Source organism: Trachypithecus francoisi, unplaced genomic scaffold, assembly GCF_009764315.1.
Source record: "Trachypithecus francoisi isolate TF-2019V2 unplaced genomic scaffold, Tfra_2.0 Lachesis_group5, whole genome shotgun sequence".
Classification (NCBI taxonomy): Eukaryota; Metazoa; Chordata; class Mammalia; order Primates; family Cercopithecidae; genus Trachypithecus; species Trachypithecus francoisi.
Window position 1 is genome coordinate 127,881,733 of NW_022681470.1, and position 22,554 is coordinate 127,904,286.

The 22,554-nt window shown below is 45.7% G+C and overlaps 1 protein-coding gene and 1 long non-coding RNA gene across 2 annotated transcripts in view; one reads left to right on the forward strand and one right to left on the reverse strand.

Annotated features, from left to right (window-relative positions):
- BCAR3 (BCAR3 adaptor protein, NSP family member) overlaps positions 1 to 22,554 on the forward strand; it is a 120,173-nt gene that overhangs the window by 46,769 nt on the left and 50,850 nt on the right.
- LOC117074800 lies at positions 8,944 to 12,748 on the reverse strand. The gene is made up of 4 exons (XR_004433713.1): positions 12,456 to 12,748; positions 11,019 to 11,230; positions 10,243 to 10,334; positions 8,944 to 9,796 (listed from the first exon to the last, which is right to left on the reverse strand). It is a non-coding gene; the product is annotated as an uncharacterized LOC117074800 (long non-coding RNA).

The following is a 22,554-nucleotide window of genomic DNA, read 5'->3' on the forward strand; positions in this document are numbered from 1 at the left end:
ATCCAAGGCTTAGATCTCAGCAAGGCCATTTCCTGCAGCCAACTGGGGATACATTAGGTCACCCAGCATATTTAAAAAGGAGTAATTATGCAAATTCCAGCACCAAGAATAAGTGCCCTGGCTGCCAGAGACCTCAGTGGAGAAGGGGTGACGTGACTTCAACTCCCTTTTTGTGCTCAAGATGGCTGCAGCCATGGTCACAGTTAAATAGCTGTCTTTGAGGGAAGCCTTTTCTTCCAGCAGGAAAGCAGGCCAGTCTGCTCTGAATTAGCCAGCTCGCAAAGTATGAAAGGGACTTACAAAAACAATGGCACGCTGTACATTCCGTGAGATTTTAACAAGTTATATGAACCAAATAATGGGCTGATTGGCTGGCTCTGCAGGTTTTTGCCTGAGTGTGCACATTGGCAGAGCCAGCGCTGGCCCCTGTGGGACCAGAGATCAAACGCCGCCAGCAGTGAATGTAAAACAGCCCTGGCCCGCTCTAGGGCCCACATGCAGAGGGACGAAAGGGAGCTCCCATCCAACTTCTTCCACTCCACCCCAAAAACATTCTCTGCAAATATTCTTGGGAGGTTTGGTGTTACTATAGTTACGAAAAATGCTGAGGTAGGATGTTCCCACATCCTAGGTATGGACGACAGTCTCCCTCATTCAGTGGAATCTTATCCTTCGGGTCTGTGAAAATGTGGCCATTTATAAAAAGTAAAACCTTATGAAAACACATGTCCGTATAAAAGTCTATATCCATGTTTATAGTGATATTATTCATAATTGACAAAAACAACTGGAGACAACCCCAAAGTCCTTCAACTGGAAAAAAGTAGTATACTCATACAGTGGCATATTATTTAACCATAAAGAGGAATGGACTTTTATTTACTTATTTTTTTAAGAAACAGAGTCTCACTATGTTGCCCTGGCTGGAGTGCAGTGGCATGATCTTGGCTCATTGCAACCTCCACTTCCTGGGTTCAAGCAATTTTCCTCCCTCAACTTCCCAAGTAACTGGGATTACAGGCATGGGCCACCATGCCCAGCTAATTTTTTTGTGTTTTTAGTAGAGGTGGGGTTTTGCCGTGTTGGCCAGCCTGGTCTCGCACTCCTGACCTCAAATGATCCGCCCACCTCGACATCCCAAAGTGCTAGGATTATAGGCATGAGCCATCGCGCCCAGCCGAAACTCCCCATTTTAAACATCAGATCCCATGAGACTTATTCACTGTCATGAGAACAGCATGGGAAAGACCTGCCCCCATGATTCAATTACCTCCCACCAGGTCCCTCCCACAACATGTGGGAATTCGAGATGAGATTTGGGTGGGGACACAGCCAAACCATATCATGCATGAATCCTGAATACATTACGTTGAGTGAAAGTAGACAATCTCAAAGGCTACATACTCTATAGTTACATTTGTATGATATTCTGGAAAAGGCAAAACTTATAGTGACAGAAAACAAATAAATGGTTGAAAAGAGGTTGGAGAAGAGATGAAGTGCACCAGGGAGCTTTTGGGGACGATAGAAATAGAAATATGGTGATTGTAGTGATAGTTACCCAACTGGGTTGTTTGTCAGTGCTCATGGAATTGTACTAAAAAGGGTGACTTTTGCTGAATGCAAATTATACCCAATAAGCCTGAGCTTAAAAAGCAAGCTAGGCCAGGTATGGTGGCTCATGCCTGTAATCCCAGCACTTTGGGAGGCCGAGGCAGGCGGATCACAAGGTCAGAAGTTTGAAACCAGCTTGGCCAACATGGTGAAGCCCCCGACTACTAAAAAAAATACAAAAATTAGCCGGGCATGGTGGCGTGTGCCCATAATCCCAGCTACTCAGGAGGCTGAGGCAGGAGAATTGCTTGAACCTGAGAGGTAGAGGTTGCAGTGAGCAAAGATTGCGCCACTGCACTCCTGCCTGGGTGACAGAGCAAGACTCTGTATCAAAACAAACAAAAAAAGGCAAGTTAAAGCCTTATATTTCAGTCCTTAAGTGTTACCACCTCAGTAGGAGAAATTTTCCATTTTGAGATGGGCCACACCAGGGAGGCCTGACCCTTGATGAAATGGAGAAAGTGCCAAGCTTGAAGATTTTTGACTGCAGTGGCTCTTTCAACAGGTATTTTTTAGTATATACCATGTGTTTGTAATTGTTCAGTCAGGTCAGACCAGGTGGCAGGAAAGTGTTACCAGGAGTCTAACCTGAGATAGTCACAGTGGGAATGAAAGTTAGGCCACATGCTGAAGGCCTTTTAGAGATAGAATTAAGACCCAGTTATTAGGGAAGCTGAGAGATTCTAACAGGATGTAAATGGTGCAGGTGAGAGAGAGAAGCTGGGGGCAGTTCCCGGGACCACACCAATGCCTAGCATTATGCCAGAAGCCAGTAAATAGGGAGGAAAGGGGATGTCCATTTGGAAACCTTGTTACCACAGTGACGTTAATCTTTGAGCATTTGTGGATATCTTTAGACCAAGGGGTCAGCAAACTATAGCCTAAGACCGAATCTAACCCACCACCTATTTTGGTATGACCACTAAGCTAAAAGTGGATTTTATATTTTAATATGACTTTTTTTTTTTTTTTTTTGAGTTGGAGTTTCGCTCTTATTGCCCAGTCTGGAGTGCAACCGTGCAATCTCGGCTCACTGCAACCCCTGCCTCCTGGGTTCAAGCAATTGTCCTGCCTCAGCCTCCCAAGTAGCTGGGATTACAGGCACCCACCACCACGCCTAGCTAATTTTTTATATTTTTATTAGAGACAGGGTTTCATCATGTTGGTCGGGCTGGTCTTGAACTCCTGACCTCAGGTGATCCATCACCTCGGCCTCCCGAAGTGCTAAAATGGCTTTTTAAAAATCAAAAGAAGAGTAGCAAAATTGTATAAAGTTCCAGTTTTGATGTGCATCAATAGTTTTATTGGAACACAGCAATGCCCATTCATTGTGTATTGTCTGTGGCTGCTTTTCCTATAATGGTGGGATTGAGTACAGATTCTCCTCCACTTACGATAGGGCTACATTGCAATAAACCCATCATCAACTGAAAATATCCTAAGTTGAAAATGCATTTAATACACCTAATCTAGCGAATATTATAGCTTAACCCACTGAATATTATAGTTTACCCCAGCATCACCCAAGAGTATCATGGTACATGTTGCTAGCCTGGAAAAGGTCACATTTCAAAATCTGAAGCACACTGAATATGTATCACTTTAACACCATCGTAAAGCTGAAAATCAGTGGGAGCATTGTTAAGTCAGGGCCTCTGTAGTTGTGACAGTATGGCCCCAAAAGCCTAACAGAACCTTTTACAGAAAGAGTTTTCTGACCCTTGCTATAGACTCTTTGCACTTTTACTGTTTCTGTTTTGCCTTCCCAATAATGCCTCACAGGCTTTCAACAAAAGTGAGTCCTTGGGCAAGTTTTGTGATCTTGCACAATCACAAGGATAGTGCTTTTGTCACACTATGCAGGATTTGGACACATTTCTGCATCTTGTGAGGTGTGCCTGTCAGCTGTGAGCAGCATCTCTCTGCTGCCCTGGTCGGTTCTGGCATCTTTAGCCCAGATGGATGAACAGGTGTGTGGGGCAGCATGGGTACTTGAACCCTGACTGCTGCTGCCTGAGGGTTGCCTGGATAACTCCTCAGCCCAGACACTGCTTTGTCCATGCAGCCTGAGATGGATTTTCTTGTGCCGCAAGTCAGAGAGAAGTGACTTCTCACTGGGCCTCCTGAACTTGATGGTTTGAGATAAGGTCAAACACTGGATCTGCCCTCTGGAGGTGCTGAAAGGAACATGGTCTGGCCAGTGAGAGGAATAAGACCAGATTTACATTCTGTGTGGATTTGTATTCTGTGCTGCAGGCGTCAGCCTTGTAGCTGAGGCACCATCCTCCCTAGCTCAAAGAAGGATTCTTCTGAGATCCCAAACTGTAGGTAGGAATGGCTGAGAGACTCAAAAACTAACAGGCAGGCAAGAATTGAAACTGTGGCTTCTGATGGGACTCAGCTCCATATTGGACTTAGAATCTGGTGTGGCCTGTTGACCTCTAACCTCATCTCCTGCCACCCCAATAGTCACTGTCCTCTGCCACCCTGGCTTTCCCTAGTGTCCCTGGGGCTTTGCCTTCCCATTGACCTGGAAGGTTCTGAGGCAGAATAGCTGAGTGGTTTGAAGTGAGTGCTAGGACACTGCTGTGGGTTGAATTATGTCCCCCAAAAGCGGTATGTTGAAGTCCTAACCCCCAGAACCTGTGAATGGTGACCTTATTGGGAAATAGGGTCATTGCAGATATAATCAAATTAAGATGAGGTCATATTGGACAAGGATGGGCTCTAATCCAGTGACTGGTATCCTTGTAAGAAGAAGGAGATTTGGCCCAGACACAGGCATAGAGGGAGAAGGCCATGTGAGGACAGAGACTGGGGGATGAGTCTGCAAGCCAAGGAGTGTCGGCAACCACCAGAGGTGAGGGAGAGGCAAGGCAGGCTCCTCCTTGCAGCCTTCAGAGCCATCGTGGCCCTCCGGATACTTTATATAGGATTTCTAGCCTCCAGAGCTGTGAGACAATAAAAACATTTCTATTTTAAAGTCGCCAAGTTTGTGGTAATTGGTCATGGCAGTCCTGGGAAACAAATACAAATCCAGAGCCCTGTTTTAGCCATTTCTTGGTTATATGACCTTGGGCAAGTTACTGAAGTTCTCTGGAGCTCAGTTTCCTTAGCAGTAAATGGGAATTTCGGGGGATTAAACAGTGAATACATGTGAAGTTCTTAGTTCTTAGCACAGTGCCCCACATGTAGTTAGCACTCAGCAAATACCAGCTTAGTGACTGTGGCTCCACTCCCTATGTGGCTGGTTCATTTGACTCACATTTCACTGCCTCAGAACAGCCTTCCCTGACATCCCTACTAAAAGCAGCCCCCAAATCACTATCTCATTACTCTGTATATTATCCTCATTTGTCCCAAATTTTATTTATTTTATTTATTTTTTTGAAACAAGGTCTGGCTTTGTCACCCAGGCTGGAGTGCAGTGGCACAGTCTTAGCTCACTGTAATCTCTGCCTCCCAGTCTCAAACCATCCTCCCACTTCAGCCTCATGAGTAGCTGGGCCTACAGGCATGCACCACCACACCTGGCTGGTTTTTTTTTTTTCTTTTTTTCTCGTTGGCCAGGCTGGTCTCAAACTTGTGAGCTCAAGTGATTCGCCTGCCTTGGCCTCCCAAAGTGCTGAGATTACAGGTTTGAGCCACTGCGCCCAGCCTTGTTTGTTTACCTTTAAAAATAAGACTTCTCACTAGCATGGGAGTCCTGAGGACCAAGACCCTTCTTTTGTTTAGTGACTGAGCACACACACCAGATGCACAAAGGCATTTATTTTAATTTTTAATTTTTGTGAGTATAGAGTAGGTGTATATGAGATATTTTGATACAGGCATACAATGTGTAATAATCACATCAGGGTAAATGGGGCATCCATCACCATTTACTGAGTTACAAACAATCCAGTTATACTCTTCAGTTATTTTAAAATGTACAGACACTGGACACTTAAATTTAGGGAAGGGGGAATGAGGTTGTTCTAAAAACTTTTATGTTTCCCAAAGCAGGTAATGCTGATGTCTCTAAAATTTTTCCAGAAATCCTTCAGTGTTTTTATTTCAAAACAGCAAGGAGGTTCCCACACCTAACCTCAGTCTACCTTCTCTTGCCCCCCTGGTACACGATCAAAACTGTGGGGTTGCTGTTGTCACCTTAAAAACTCACATATTTGGGCAGAGATATACACTGTTTTTAAAAGTGTAGTTCTGGCAAATTCTATGGCCTAGACCGGTCTACTCTTTGGGAGATCTTGTTAACTATAGGGAATCTAACTTCAACACCAAAATGAGAGGCCTGGATGGCTCGCTTTAGAATCATTTGCTGTTAAGCTCTGCCCTCTAGTGGTCATCAGTGTCACAACAGTTCAACATTTGGCTGCAATTCGGTTTCTAAATATTCTGAAAGCTTTTAATATTAAATGTAATAGTGTGTCAGGACATTGTATTCAACTTCAGAAAGAAGAGCTGTGTTTACAATACATGAAAAGGTAGATTTAAATTGTCAAGGAATTTTATTAGAATTGTCAATGTTCTTGAACGAAGAGCTCTAAAATGCTATGATACTGTATGTAGATTTTGAGATAGGAGGTTTGCATTTGGCCTGAAGTTCCCTCTGGTAACCAAGAAATTTCCTGGGAACAACTTGTATTTGAATCGTGATTTGATATCTGAAAAAATGTCTAGGCTTGGCAGGAAGGATGCTGGTATTGGGTAAGGCAGAAGACCGCGTGCCTGGGAGACAGCATGTGCTCAGGCTGACTGGAGCAGGAGAGAACAGTGGGAGGAGCCTTGGGAGAAGCAGTGGGAGGAGCCTTCTTCTCTTGAATCAGAAAAGAGATTCTGAGAAGATCACGTTGTTCAGAGAACAATGAGTTTGGGAGGAGTTGTATTTATTTATTGCCAATGTATCTAACTACATATAACTTTGCAAGTTGCTTTTTTCGTTGGACATCATTCCATGTTAAACGTATGGGCCTCCCTCCTTTCGAGTGGGTACCCAGTATTCCATTGTATGAAATGCAGTTATAGTTCACTAGTTCCCTACTGACATTTGGGTTTTGCTAATATTCTGTTAGAAACAGTTTTGTGGTTAGTACATAGTCATTTGGTAAATATTTGTTGAGTCCCTTCCCTGTCCTGGTCACTGTTCCAGGGACTGAGGATACAGCAGTGAACAAAACAATATCCCTGCCCCCATGGAGCTTTTACTCTGGGGGTGGAGGACTGGGAAGACAATAAGAAAGACAATCAAGTCAATCCTGTTAGCTGACGATGAGTGCTTAGCAGAAAAGATGCGTCAGGGAAAGGAGCTATGAAAGTTGGGGTAAGGGGACATTAAATTTTAGACAGGGTGACCAGGGAAGGCCTCACCAGGAAGGTGACTTTTGAGTGGAAATACAAGTTAACTGTGATGTCTGAGGGGAAGAAGAAGGGCAAAGCTTTGAAGCCAGGGCCCGCCTCTTCCATGGAGGAACCAGGAGACCAGAGGCTCGAGCTGGTGAAAGCAGCTGGTGTTAGAGCGGCAGAAGGTGATGTGCGAGGGATTGTGTGTCAGAGTAAGGACTTTAATTTTTTCTGGAATGAGATGGGAGGCATCTCAGGTTCACTTTGGCTTCTGTGTTGCTGCTAGACTGCAGGGGACAGGGGCTGAAGCAGGGAGACCAATGGGGAGGCCACTGTGATTGTCCAGATGAGAGATGATGCTAGTTTGGACCTGTGAGAGCAGGGGAGGTGGTAAAGAAGGGGGTTCTAGGAGCCATCAGCCCTTCTTGATGGATTGGACGTGAGGTGGGGGAAGAGAGGAGCCACGCTTGATACTGGTAGGATGGTGCTGTTGTCAGTGGAGGTGGCTTGGTGTGTGTTTGTGCAAGAATTTTCAGAAGATAAAAATCTAGGAGTAGAATGATTCAGTGTCACATAATGGGTCAAAATAAAACTTCTTGGCAACTGAAAGATTCTTTTTATTTGTTGTTTCTTACATTTTCCTCAGTTTCTAATTTTTTTCTAATAGTGTTTTTATGATCGTTACTTATAAAAATAAAAACACCCCTGTAATTGTATACCTTAGTCTACTCCATAGGTAAGATACTGAAAACTTGTGGCTCAATCAAAATTATGTAAAGCAAGTAAATATTAGAGCAGAAGTTCTTGAAGTCTTTTGTCTCAAGACCTCTTAAAAATTATTGAGGACCCTAAAAAGTTTTTGTTATGTGACTTCTAGCTACTGATACTCATCATGTTAGAAATTAAAGTGGAATATTTTTAAATGTTTATTTATTTTTACTTAATGAGCATTTCATGTAATGTTTATTCATTTAAAAATAAGAGTAAACCCATTATATACCAGTGAATGTACATTTGTGGTAAGAATGACATTGTTTTACATATTTGCAGATCTCTTTAGTGTCTGATAGAACACAGCTTGATCCTTATATTTGCTTCAGTGTTCACTCTGTTGTTTTATGTTATTTTGGTTGAAGTCTCAAGTAATGTGGCCCTGCACAAGTATGTAGTTCAGAAAGGGAAGAGTATTTTAATAGCCTCTTCAAATCATTACAGATGTTGGTCTTTGATGCTAGACTAGAACTCAACAAGTTGTAGTTCCTTAGAGGTTAACTGCAGTGTGGACTCTGAAATCTTGTCAATGACCTTGTTTTATTTCCTTAAAATTCAATTTGAATGGATCTCTCTTGCAATTTGAATGGATCTTTTACCCATGCATAAGTTTATATCATCATGCATTGGCCATTTGAAAAATATTGGTTTATAAGTTATGCAGATCTTATCAATGTTACATATTTCACTATGTAATATCAAAACTCACATTCATTAATATGACCACCGATCTCATCAGAAAAATCATTAAAGTATTGGAAAGCTGTCAAACTCATGTGGCAAATACAAGTTTTCCAAAATTCTAGTTTTCACTTGAAACCTGGAATTTTGTCATTGGCAACAAACACTGTCTGTTGTTTTCCTTGAAGTAACAGGCTCACTTTGTTCGTTTTTCAGAAAATGGCTGCCAAATAAATACCCAAGTCTGAATAACCAAGTTTGTCAGACATTCTTTGAAGTAGAAACTGTGTTCCACGAAAAAGCAGCTAGTTGAGCCCACGATTCAATTGCACAGTTGCTTTTCCTTCAGACAAACTCTGTGCTTGGAAACGCGGCAGAATTGTTTTCTGTGCATGTCCTGTCCCATTGTACAGAATACTAAACAGACATGTACTCGAGGGCCCAGATTTAATAAAGTGAGTAATTCTCACTGCTTCATCAAAGACTTCTAGGTGGAACTGGCTCTTTTTCTTCAATCCTTTGAGCCGGTGGGAGTCAAGAGTGCGATGGGCCCTGGTAGGGTTTGGTGCCTCTGCCTTGCTTTGTGCTGAGGCACCAGGAATTCACCCGTCATAGCTTCTGCACCACCAGCAGTGAAACAGGCAAAAAATGTCTCTGTATCATGATGAAAATAAGTTTTGACCTCTCAGACCTCCAGAAACCCCCCTCCCCCAGCCTGCAGACCAGCCTGTAGACCACACTTTGGGCACCACTGTACCAGAGGGTCTTTTGCTACTTAAGAGACTAAAAGCTGCAAAAACACTTAAAACACAAATAATCCCCTCTTGTTTATCTAAGTCCATATTTATTTCTCTAGCAAAGTTTACTTTTAAGCTCAGCTTGCCCAACAGTTGCATTTACATTTAAAGAGACTGGTTATTAATATTAAAAAGACATTAAGTTTTCATTTAAAAATAAGGAAAAAATTGAGAGTCAATCCTCGAAGTAAGCGTTCTCAATTGTGGGCCTGTTCCTTGCAGTGGAGTGGATTGTGACGCCTCTAGAAATGCTAACTCTATGTAACATAACCAAGTCATGATATAATGTAAAGATCTGGTTGCTTATCATATACTGTAAAGTGCTAGGCCAGAAGCAATTGTAACTCTCCTCTCATTGCTTTACATTAAAACTCTGAAAACCCCAAGCTTGGTGGGGCCAAGGCTGGGGTCATGGCAGGGTGCTCTGCTTGAATGTGCAAGTGCAGTCGAGGGAGAAATTTGTTGGAGGGATCCATTTACTTGCAGCAGGCTGGAAGTGCGCATTCTCCTGATCCTTAAGCTTTTATTAATTGCTGCAACCTTGGCTCCTTCTGTGCTCCCAGTGTGGATTTGCTGGCTGAGCTCCATCCGTCCTTTATGTGAATGAAGATAAGGATGTGTCAGACTGTGGGAATGAGAGCATGCTGTGTGGCCCTTCAAGGCCATTTCCTTTCGAGTCCCAGCCCTCTCCAGATGGCACCTAATTGTTTCTTGAATGACCTCAGTGTCCAGGCTGCAGGAACCTGGTCTGAGAAGCCATTTCACATATTTATTAGCCTGTGGATGAGAACTTACTATATAAAGCCCCCATTCACACTCTCAAAAGAGCTTTTTGTACAGAAGAAATAAGGAAGCTGATGGACTGTTTCCTGTGACCACCAGTCTCCAGCTGGATTCTAATTTTTACCAAGCCCAGGTGGGTGTATTTTGAAGGGGTCTGTGTGGTTCAGTTGAATCCATCCCGATTCAGTCACCTCCACTCTGTCTCCTCATGGTCTCTACACGAAAGCCTTGACAGAACGGAGTCAAGTCCCCTTACCTCGTGGTTTCAGGATTACTTGAACAGAGTACAGGTGGTATGAGTTGGGAATTACTGCATTCTGGAAGCCTCTCCCAGTTTGGAATCCCCAGCTAGTTCAGAGTTTGAGAGAGTAAAATGACTCTTACGGCCAAAGTGGGAAGCAGCCCTAATTCCGCTGGAAGCTGGCAAGGCTGACTCACCCAGTGACAAGCATAACTTCTGTGTGGCCTGTCATCCCTCACACCTCTGCAGTTCGGGCCCCTACCTTTTTGCAAATATCATGAATAAGAGCCACGTCTCTAGAAATATGCATGCACACTTATTGCACATCTTAGTTCCAGGTGTTTGTGGACCCTAGGTTGAGAATCCCTGAGCTATCTCTAGATGTTCAGTGGGCCCCTATCATGTTCAGGCTTTCCGATGATGACAATAAGACATGGGTCGTGAGGCCAACAGACAAGGGCACCAGTCATTTTAATGAGTGCTTCAGTAGCTGAACCCTGGAGGACAGGGTTGGAGCTAGGGCTTCTTAATGGGACAAGTAGAATAATAGCAAGGGGAGAAGGAAACCCCAGTGGGCCCACACAGACTAAGAGCAGGGGCTCCCAAACTTCCAGGCCATGTCCACCTAAGGACTGTCTAAGGAGCACATTTGGGAAGATTCGAATGTGATTTGGAGATGATATAAACATCCTGTCCTTTGACCTGGAAAGAAGTCATGAGGGTTGCCCTCCCAGGTGACTGTACCAGGAAAAGCTCACCTGGTGTCAGAAAGGGAGTGTCTCAGCCAGTACCTCTGAATTGGGTCCTGTGGCCTTCCCCATAGCAGAATAGCCTTTTGGAAACATTCTCCAGGAGCTGATGGTGCTGATGCCACATAAACAGGGCTGAGAGTGCAGTTGGTTCATGCTTTCCCCTGGCTGGGACGTGCTGGGTGTGGGAGCAGAACTCACCCCTACACCAGTGGCATAGGACATTCCAACAATAGGAATCCCTCTCCCTCTTCCTAGAGGCAAATTCATGTCATCATTATCCTTAAAAACTCAAGACAACTCAGTTATTTCCATGGAAGTCCCTGGAATAGACTGCAAAACACCATTAATTTCCATTCATTGCTGACACATGAGTGCACAACCCTATCATTAATGGGTGTATAATATGCATGTTTTCATGTAACATCAGTTCATGTTGGCTCCTTGTAGCGTTTCTCAGATACAGAGATGACATTTTATACACATAATCTCCAACATAGCCCAACACACTATGTTACATCTTCATCTCAAGTTTTAATCTTACACTGATAAGGTGAGCCTGTAAACGCAAATTGATGGTGTGAGCTAGGAAATTTACCTCTGGGAAGGGCGGGGGTGGAGTGGCCTGGGTTGATGACTACTTCTGGGAAGGAAAACATTTTTAGGACCTTAGTCTCTTGCATCTGCTTCTCTCAGCACTTTGGCCACATTCTCTTCCATCAGCTTCTTTATGCAGTGGGGCCTGGCTGTGGGCTGCTCTAGGCTTATATTCTTAAAGCTTGTGGTCCAAGGGGAAAAGGGGATGTCTCCCTCAGCCCTTGTTTGAAAAGTCTCAGGGAAGGACTCTGTTTGGTCTCATGTCATTCACCTGCTCACTCTTGGACCGATCAGTGTTCCGTATTCTGATTGGCTCACACATCCATTTAAAGAATGAATACACATGCTACTCAGTAAAGCTTTTAAATATAATAGCCACCACCTGCTATCTATACCATTTACCCCCCTACATTTTTAGGATCAGAAGTATATTCTGCTATATTTCCGTTATCTCTATTCAGGATACATATATAAAATGTTGACACATGAATGCTAAGTTTTGCAAAAAAAAAAATCTTTTCAAGTCCTATTCCCATCTTTCCCTAGTTTATCTCCCTCCTCGTTTATGTACTGGATACCTATTGCCTCCAAGTTTGCCAGATTCACTGCTGTTACAGAGAAGTTATGGGCAGGGGGTGGGGGTGTCCAGAGGGGATGTGGATCCTCAGCGATCTATAGCTTGTCCTTGGACAGATTCCCACCTCTTATCACAAGTGACCCAACCGGGAGGCCTGATGTTCCTGGAGAGTTACCCAGATGGGTTTCTGCTGCTCTCTCTAGTAATTCTCCCTTCCTCCACCCAGCCCGTCCACCCATTTGGGTATACACTGCAAGGTATACCCAAATCCTTGAGCCACTGGCAAAAGAATTCATTGTCCCCACCTTGGCACCAGGAAGGGCAAATGTTGATCTTCTGGATGTCACTCCTGCAGACAGCATTGTGCTTGGCAGTTGACTATGTTAGGAAGTGAAGAAACTGGCCGGCAGTCAATGAGATCCTTCCATGCACAGAACCCTCTGAGTTGGCCTCTTCCTGTAGAGGAAGGCGTACTGTTTGTGTTTCCATGTGACAAAGGCGGTCCCTTAGCCCTTCTTGTGGCCTCCTGGTTGTTCTCAGATTCTGACGTCAGCATCCATCTGTCCCAGCCCTGCCGTTTCCTTTCAGCTGTTAGCGGACTAGGCTCTCTGATGGACTATTGCAGATGAGATCTGCTGTCTGTGTTGCCAAGAGTATCTGTCCCTCAGTTGGAGGGAGGTCTGCCTTTCAGATTTGCATAAGATAAAGCACTTCTGGTGACCAGGTGTTCTCCATGCTTCCCTCATCACAGCAGATAGAGCCAGCCATTCTGATTCGTTGTTGTTTTAATCATTAACTTTAAGAGCTGTTTGATCCCACATGTGAAATGGAGATAATAATACTTAATACTCCTCTCCTAGTATAAGTATGAAATAGGACACTATGGTAAAAGTTCTCTGTAGAAATGCTGGCTCCTGGCCAGGCGTGGTGGCTCATGCCAGTAATCCCAGCAGGATTTGGGAGGCTTAGGAGGGTGGATCACAAGGTCAGGAGTTCGAGACCAGCCTGGCCAATATAATGAAACCCCATTTCTACTAAAAATACAAAAATTAGCCAGGCATGGTGGCAGGTGCCTGTAGTCCCATCTACTCGGGAAGCTGAGGCAGGAGAATTGCTTGAACCTGGGAGGCGGAGCTTACAGTGAGCCGAGATTACGCCACTGCACTCCAGCCTGGACGACAGAGTGAGACTCTGTCTCAAAAAAAAAAGAAATGCGGGCTCCTGGGGACCTTGCACACAGGGTGAGTGGGGCGGAACGGTGTCAGTGACTGCTGCATTCTTCTTTAAGGCGTCTCTGAAGTCCGTGGTGAGGAGGGGTTTTCTGTCCTAAGTATAACATGCAAAGAAGGTCCTTCCACCCACTGAGTGAAGGATTCCCATGCTAGTTAAAGCTGCTCCAGTGACCATTAGGAACTGCAATACTACTTGCCTCAAGGCTATCTATCCCCTCCTCTTACCAGCCACATCCCTGCTACAGCCCGGGTATGTGCAAGGTGGCCAGCCAGGATGCTTTATCGGTCGTTACTCACTTCTGTGACCACCAGGGTATTCTCATCTCCTTTCTCACAAGGCACTGAAAGTCTTTCTGGATCAGAAGGAATTTTTTGGTCACATGACTCTGAGATTGGGTAAAAGTAATAACCCCTCTCTTCAGTGAACACAACAGTTTGTATACAGTTTCTAGTGGCCCGTGGAAGCCCCAGTCCACCCCTAGGTTCAGAACTTCTCATCTGGACTGATTTTCACAGCTACTTTGGCAGGATGCGGAATTATCCAGTACATCTCTCAGATGGTAATGCCCATGGTCAGCTTATGACCATGAAAAAGGGATATTTTCCCACTGAAATATTTTGTTTACATGGCTAGAATTTGCTTGACAATAGAGAAGCGATTTATAAGACCATTTTCTCTCCAGGCTGGAATGGGTGTGGTTACTCCTGACTCCATCTCTCACCTGGTACAGACCCCGCCCTCCACCCCTGGGTTCCTGCCTTCCTAGGCAGGTGATCCCTTGCAGGCTGGTTCATCCACTCAGCCACTTGGCAGCCTTTCTGGGTGGAGATAGGGATGGGTGGTTTTGGAAGAATGCACTGTAACTCTGGCAGATTCCTGCCATTAGGGACTTGAGAGAAGGAGATCTAGGCAGAAGGCAGTATCTGGGAGGACACAGAGAGAAAGTCTAGAGAGGACAGAGGGGTCACAGCATCCGAGGAGCTATAGCAGACACGGTTGTAGTTCTAGAATTAGTTGGTATCAGACAACCCAGTAATACAGGCCAGGGAAGTATGAAGGAGTCAGCATATGAGAGGTGGTTCTCTGGGGATGCTAAACACACATGGGAGATCTGTTCCCAGGGCTGAATTGCAGGGCCAGGGCAGGGGGAGGTGGGGCTGGAGGAGTGAGGATTCTGAAGGGCATCCAATCAGGACTGAGGTTGAAGTCTGATTCTGCAACCAGCTTGGTCCCAAGGCAATGGGAAAGAAGGGGTGTCACCCACGCCCCATAGGCAGAGGGGGCCCACAGGATCCCCAGTCAGATTGGCTCAGACAAGGGTGGTACATGGAGAGCTGGTAGTTGTGGATGAACCCAGAAGTTCCCTGGATTAGGGTCATGTGGGCAGATGCTGTGGATACACCTGCTGCCTGTTAACTCCTAACATGACAGAGACTCTGGAGTAGAAAATCCTGAGACATCTGAGCAAATGTGATTAAAACCATATGTGGCATTTTAATAAGCAGTTTTAAAATTTAATGAGTAACATATATTTTAAGGCTAAAAGCTCTTAAAAGTCTCCTTATTATACCAGCTCCTAAGTATACCAGCTGGGAGCCAGCCAGTGGTCAGTGGCTCATGGCGTGGGTGGGTGTCCACCCTCTTCTTGTGGCTACAGGCATGGTTCCTGTGGCCCAGTGTGTGGGTGGGCATGTGCCCTGTGAGTACAGTGGGGAAGATGGGGTTTGTCGTCCCTTCCTTCGAAGGGGGAAGGAAGCTCACGTTTATTGAGTGCCTACTGTGTGTTGGGTGCCAGGCCCCCCGTGTGATATCTCACTTGATGCTCACAATAACTTGGTAAGTTTGGGGAGGAAACTGAGGCTTAGAGAAGTTAATTAATCCCCCAAGGTCACCCAGCTAGCTAGTGGTAAAGACTGGAACCCATCCTGGCTCTCTTTCTAGCCTCCTACCTCTGGGGTGCATTACAGAGCCATTTTGAAGACAAGCAGATGTTTGTCTCACAGCTCAGTTTTGGAAGATGCCATTTTGCAGAGATGCTTGTGAGACAGAGAACTGGCACAGTGGATATGGGAGAGAGGCAGCAGTTCCTGGCTGGTAAGGCCTCCAGAGGGCCCCGCAGATGCCCCTCTGCCCATTTCTGTGGCACTCTGCATGGGAGGGAACTCTGAAGGGCTTTGTGGTCATTGCCTATTGCTTACATAGCTCATGCCTACCAAAAGTGGAAGGAAAGGGAAAGAGAAAAGTGTACAACAAAGAAAACCCAGGAGCTGAGATGGCAGGAGAAGGAAGTGATTGCTCCAGGTGTAATTGCTTGCATAGTAAGTGTGGAAGAAAAGGAATCTTGGGAAATAGGTGGTGAATCATCTTGAATGGATAAGACTCCAAGGGGTGTATGGATGGGCTTCAGTGGATACAAGAATCCCCTGAAGCAGAGGTGTCCAAGAGGGAGAAGGGGTTCTTAGTTTCTGGCTCTGGTTGGACCAGTAAAGCCCCTTCTTCATCCTTCTTTTCCACTTATCACTAGAGACAGAAACTAAAAATCATGGCTTCAGCCAGGAGCAATGGCTCACGCCTGTAATCCCAGCACCTTGGGAGGCTGAGGTGGGTGGATCACGAGGTCAGGAGATTGAGACCATCCTGGCCAACATGGTGAAACCCTGTCTCTACTAAAATACAATTAAAAAAAAAAAAATTGGTGTGGTGGCGTGCGCCTGTAGTCCCAGCTACTCAGGAGGCTGAGGCAGGAGAATTGATCGAACCTGGGAGGTGGAGGTTGCAGTGAGCCGAGATTGTACCACTGCACTCCAGCCTGGTGACAGAGCGAGATTCCATTTCAAAAAAAATAAACAACAACAACAACAACAAAAAACACCCATGGTTTCAGGCTGCTAAATGCCTAAAACAGAACAAAATGAACAACAACATAGTAAGGTGGGTTGGACAAGTTCTAATTGTAAAGCATTGCAAGTATGTGTCTTTTGCTCTAGAAGGAGGGCCCATGACTTTCATAGAGTCTCAAAGAAGGCCAAGATCATCAGATAATGAGTCTGCCATTTGAGAGCTTGGGATTATGTCGTGTATGTGTTCTTTTTTTCTTTTGCTTTTATTTATTTTTGCCTTAATGCTAGAAACAGAAAATTGAGCTTGCATAAGATTTCTGGGGTGACACCAGGAACTAGGTGGTAGTGGTAGAGAGGTGAATGGGGCAGAGTTGTGTGTGATAGTTAAGAAAGCAAAACAGGGCACAGTGCCTAATTTTGCTTCACATTACTCAGTTATACAATTTTAATAGCTAGTTAGAGAAACAGAAATTGGTAAGGGAAGACAGAAGGCCCAGCAGAGAGAAATCTGTGAAGACTGTACTTAGTCTCTTTGTTTGTGTGCTAGGCAGATCAATACTGCTTCCGGATAGAGACCATTTAACAGCCGTACTCTTTCAGCCCCTTGAGGAATCTGGAGAAACTGTTAGACCGGGATATATACAGCAAACACTCCTAAATGCACCCTCTGTGTTCACCAGGGCAGGTGAACATCTTGTCCACAGCAGTACACAAAGGGGGCCAGAGGGCGCAGGCATTGTTGCCTGCCCTCCTCCCGCTGAGTCTCATTTGTGTTCCCTTTTGGAACAAGAAATCAATCAGATTTGCATATAGGGAAATGTGTAGAACTGTCTTTGGCAGCTTCTATAGCGACTGAGCCTGGCTGGAAGAGGAGCTGACCTCTCGTGCAAAGTCCTCTCCTCCTGTCCTGCCCGGTTTCTCAGCTCTCCTCCCTCAGGCCCTCTGACTCTGTGGAAGGTGTGTGAGCGCCTGGCTTATTTGTTCAGAATCAGGCAGAGACAGGGTGGGTGCTGGGGAAGTCTTGAGAAGCAGGGCTGCGGATCAACTAGCCCCCTTATCTGCCTAGGGCTTCCCAGGCATCTGCCACACTGCTCTCCACGGAGCCGAGTCTGCCGAGGGTGTCCTCACCGTGACGCCAGGCTGGTGCTGAGTGGGGCAAGGTCCATTCTAATCATTGCCTACTTCCCAGGGCACCAGGAAAGATAGACCTGCCCTAGCTCATTAAAGCTGTCTTTTTTCACCGAGAGCCAGATCACTGGGGTTTAGGGGAAGCAAAAAGCCAGAAAGCATTGATCTTTAGGGGAGAGGGAGTAGGATAAAGGGTCTTAGTAGTTGCCACAAGGTGTTTTGAGCTGTTCTGATCATGATGACTGGTGGTCACCCCTGACTGATGTCACTTTGGGCAGGAACGAGCCAGGCCTTGAAGCCTGGGGTGAGTTACTGTCCTCTAGTCATGGGCAGAGAGTCACTGTCCATGGGGCTGCTTGACAAAGCCCAAGAGTGCCTCAGTGTAAGGCTTGATGCCCTGATTCTGGGCTGCTTTGGGGAGGGTTTGAGTCTATGGGCAGTATTGTGTTCCAGATGTGCTGAAACAGTGAGAAGCAGGTACCTGGCAGGCATATCTTTCTCGTGCTGTCTCCCTCCATGCCCTGTTGGAGAGAGGGCCTACCTCACTGGGAGCCTAATCTTCTAGCGGGGGCCGTGGCGCTTTGGGAAAAGGACTCTGCACTCACTCTCTTGGCCCTTGTCAGCCAAGGGCTGCTGCCAACAGGAAGCTTGTGTCCGCTGATGTGGCTGGCAGGCAGCTCCTGTTTCCATGGTTACTAAATAGGGCAGGTTAGGCTGCCCAAGGAAAAACTGGCATTGAGGGCAGTGCTTATGCAGGGGTCTTCCTCTGGCCTGCTTTAACCCTCTTTTTGAATTGAGGGGTGGGCAACATTTGACCTGAGGTAATGGAGGTTTCCTTCAAGGACCCACCTGGCTTCCCAGCCATGGCTTTAATCACAGGTGTTCCCTTGGTGCAAAGGAGTGAGCCTTCCAGGCAGCCAGAGAGGGGCGGTGGAGTTCACCCTGTGGGACCTCTTCCAGAGCTCAGAGCTGCCTGACTGGGTCCCTCCGGTTCTCAGTCCCTGGGAATTCCTTAGAAATGCCCTCCCCTGTCCCTAAAGGGTCATGGTGTTTAGAAAGCCCTGCATCCAAATTTGATGAGTCCCAAATCCCATGTACCAGATCATCAGAAAGTGGCCCACTGCCCCAGGTCACAGCCCCTCAACGGGGCTATGTGAGTAACAGGTTTAATTATAAAACATTAAAAAATCTATTTGTGTTTCTGTGTGATCAGATACCAAGTTCTGCAGTCTGAAGTTGGAGTCCCTAGCCCTTTGTTCTCTGCTGAGTGGTACATGGGTCTGGTCCTGTATTTCCTTGTAACTGGAATAGAGTAATCATTGTGGGGAGAATGGGAGGAATTGATCAGCGTAAATAGGCAACATTTTAAAGTTTAACAAGTCAGTGAAGGACACTTTGAGAATGCCTGCAATTATCATCTTTAGTTACAAAAACAACACGTTATTTTAGTCTCTCTCCTTGACCGTTTCGGGAGAAAATTGATTAAAACCTTTGAGTGCTGCTTCAGTTTTTGGTGTGAAATAAAAATAAAAGATGCTTAGGAAACAGTTACCTAATAAGATTAGTCATGATTTAATCCTGGTGGAACAAATTCTTTGGATATTTTGGAGATATTTCTTAGAATAAACAGAGAAATCCTCAGGTAACAAGAGCTGTGATTCCACAGTGACCTAAGTGTCTTTGATTTTGTTTTTACCCTGGCTCTGGAGCACTTTATTCGTAATTCTATGTGATTTACATGTCTGAGTTATTTGCATATTACTTTCAGGAATGCATTTCATTCACGATTTCTGGGGGAAGGGTGTCTGGGCTTGAGAATCTCTTGGCTGACTAATCTCACGAATTTCTGTGCAGGATTTCAGGCACTGCTCCCCTCCCTTTTCCCAGGCCTGGGATAGTGCCTGTCTAGCCTCTTGGGGAGGTTTTTAGCTTGGAGGAATTGTTATTTGCTCTCCAAGGAGAATACCAGGTGAAAATGGCCCCTTCTGTGGTGGCCAATGGCCTGATTGATGAGTCATGCCCACAGAACTCCTGGGGCCTGGGCCTGGCTGCTCACATGGGCTTACCCTTTGAACCCCATCTAATGGAAATGAGGGCAAGCCAGAAAACACTTCCTCGCAGATGCAGTACTGGACCTTGGAGGACAGTCTTCAAGGGCTCTTCCAGCTCAGAAAACCCTTCTGAGTTCTGCCACCTTGGTGCTTCCTTCTAGGTTCTCTGGTGGACTTTCTGTGGCCTGGGAGTCCTCAGGACTGTAGACCAGATCCCCAGAGTCAGAGAGGAGAAGGAGCGAGGGAGGAAAGCAGAAAGGAAGTCATCGCCTGTGGCAATAGAGCCTCACTTAGCAGCTCCATCCCCATGTTGACACGTTGATTAGGCCGGGCCCTTGCCCTTGCATGGGTGTGAGACTGTGGATCTCCATTCCTGCTCACTGGGCCCAGAACAATTCCCTGTTTTTGTAGGCAGACTTGACCTAGTCCAAAGGACCTAGTCCAAGGTCTTCTGAGGATTTGACGCTAATCCCGTTGGATATTTCTCATACCTCCATCATGCCTCATCTGGTATTGTTCCTTTCTGGACTGAATAGGTCCTGTTTCTTCCTCATTACAAGTTTCTGCCTGTGTGAAGTTTTAGAAAGCTTCAGGACACATTCCATATTTGAGACTGAAGCCACAAAAAGTTAATATATGGAGCGGTACGATAGGAGAGGAAGAGCTACAGGCAGAAACCTGGATTTGATTAAAAAAAAAAAAGACTCGTTGAGTATCCACTATAACTGGAATGAAAGAGGAAAAGCAGTTAGTTTTCCCTGAAGGTGTTATGTGGCTCTTGGTAGGGGTAGAGGCCTCAGATTGCAGGGAATCCAGGAGGGCCTTGCTTGGCTGCGTTGGATGTGAGATTTGTGTGCAGGATCTAGGTTACACAAAGTGGGTAATCAGAGTGGCTATGAGTAATTAAAGTGAAGGATTTAAAGGAGAGTGTAGGACAAACAGTTGAGTCAGAAGTGGGTACATGGTCCCCATCCTCCCAACAGGCTGCACAGCCAGGTGGGAGGGCATAGGGCGCTTAGGGTGTTTGCTGACAGACTTGCTAATTAAACACCAAAAGGCAATATTGCTTTGCCAGTAGCGATGACTATGCCAACGTTATCAGCTGCAAACTGGCTGCCAGGAGCATCTTAATTAAAAATAAACAGCTCTGGAGGTGGGCTTGGGAGAGTGAGGACAGGGATCCTGCCTGGGTTACTTAGGACATCTAGGATTTCTCCCAGGGAAAGTCACTTTTAGGCCACCTCCTTTCCTCAAAGGAGCCTCTGTTCATAACAAGGTGGTGTGAATGTACAACTTGCCCTGCTTCCTTAAACCTCTGGTTGCTGGAGTGACAAGCAAACAGAACCACTAGGAGCAGGTGGCATGGTACAGTTCAGTCCCAGAAGGAAATGCTAGGTTGGGGGAGAGGGGCTGCTAATGATTTCTGCCTGGTCTCTCAATTGAGGGGACAGCTAAAGCCCAAGGCCTCTTCTAAGAGGGGTTAGAATTTCATCAGAAAGCAAGTCTGGTCACATGAGAATTTCTGGCACTGTGTGCATGGCAGGCTGGACACCAGCCTGCGAGAATTGAGCGAGTGGATCGTATTGGCTTCAGCAGAGGGGAAAAGTCCCAGACTAGCCTGGGAGAAGGAGCCGACTCACTCCCCCGGCTGCCGACTTCCCTGACTTCTGGGCAGAAGCAGCACAGCTGCTGTGGTGGGCTAGGGCTTTAACACCCAAAGCCCGCTTTCTTTTAACCCTGAAGAAAGTGTGTGGTCCCCGGGACTGAAGACCGAAAGATGCCTAAGGAATGCAGTGCTTTCCACGTCTTCTCAGCAGCTCTGTGCTGCTTCTATCACCGCAAGTCTTTCATTGGAGTCAAGGTAGGTTTGGTTTGGAAATAAAGTACATCTATCAATCTTTTGGGGGACCCTGAAAGCATTCGTTTCCTAAAGGGCAGTAGATAAAAGTTTGCAGCTTGCTGATTGTAAAAACAGAGGTGCTTTCTTTGACTGATGGGTCTTCAAAAGCCCCTAGTGGTGTACCTCCCCTGGAAGCAGAGCCCAGTGGCACAGAACGGCGCTCCGTGTCTGTTTTGGGCTGAAGCTGTTTTTCAGGACACTTTCAGTTCTCCCTAGGCTGAAACTTTATACTAAAGTAGCTCAATAAGAAAATTTTTCTTCTTTCTCTCTTGGTCTCTCTTCCTTCATTTCTAATGAACGCAAGGTGGCTGAGCCCTTTTCTCTGTTTATCCTGCTGGTCATTACATATCAATAATCTACATAATGTACAGAAGCCACACAATATTTCCTTTCAAATTGCAGCCAGGTTTCAACACATCTCGGGGTTCAGAACTGTTGTTGTCTTTACTGCTCACATTTTAACATTTGTTATAAAACACCAGTGCCAAGAGCTTTGTATAATATGTCAATACACTATCTTTATTCAGAGAACCTCCTTTGGCTAATTCAAGATGAGGCCTGTGTTCTATGTTGCTGCTTGTGACGCACTAGGAATTAAGATTAATATAGGCTTTCGTGGATCTTGGGGTTTGTCTGCCTTGGAAAAAGCCTGTCGGCCCCAGCCGGCCGGCGACCTCGTTTATTCCTGGGAAATTGGACTCTGAAAGCTCTTAAGGAATGCTTCCCACTCTGAAGCAGAGCTCCCTCTCCTGTGGGACTGGCTTATTCATTACCTTTGAAAAGGCTACAACAGGATTATGATGTTCTGCTTCTTTTTTCTCAATATGCTTTTTAAAAAGTCAGGAAAACTACCTGTAAGTGGGAGAAAACCTTTTTGTATAAAAATATACAGAGTGGGAAAAGGGTGAGCTTCCACTGATTTTGATCCCTGGTAGGAGTGTTCATTTCTGTCCCTTTGTCAATAAATTTGACAGAGGATGAGTAATTAATCATTGGTTAGAAGCATTCCCTTCCCGACTTGAGCCCTTTTCTCTCCTGGAGCCCAGTGGAGTGATGCGAAGTCCATGTGGTTTCTGGCCTAAATATGGATCGTTCAAGTGTGGGGCAGATGAAGTCATGCCATTAACAGTATTTTAAAGCTTCCAAGATAGACTGGGAGGTCCCAAAGGGTACGGTGCACTTCGGGGATTGGCAGTGGGTTTCACGCTAATAGAAGTCCTTCCACAAGCCAACTTCTGCTAATTCAGTAAAG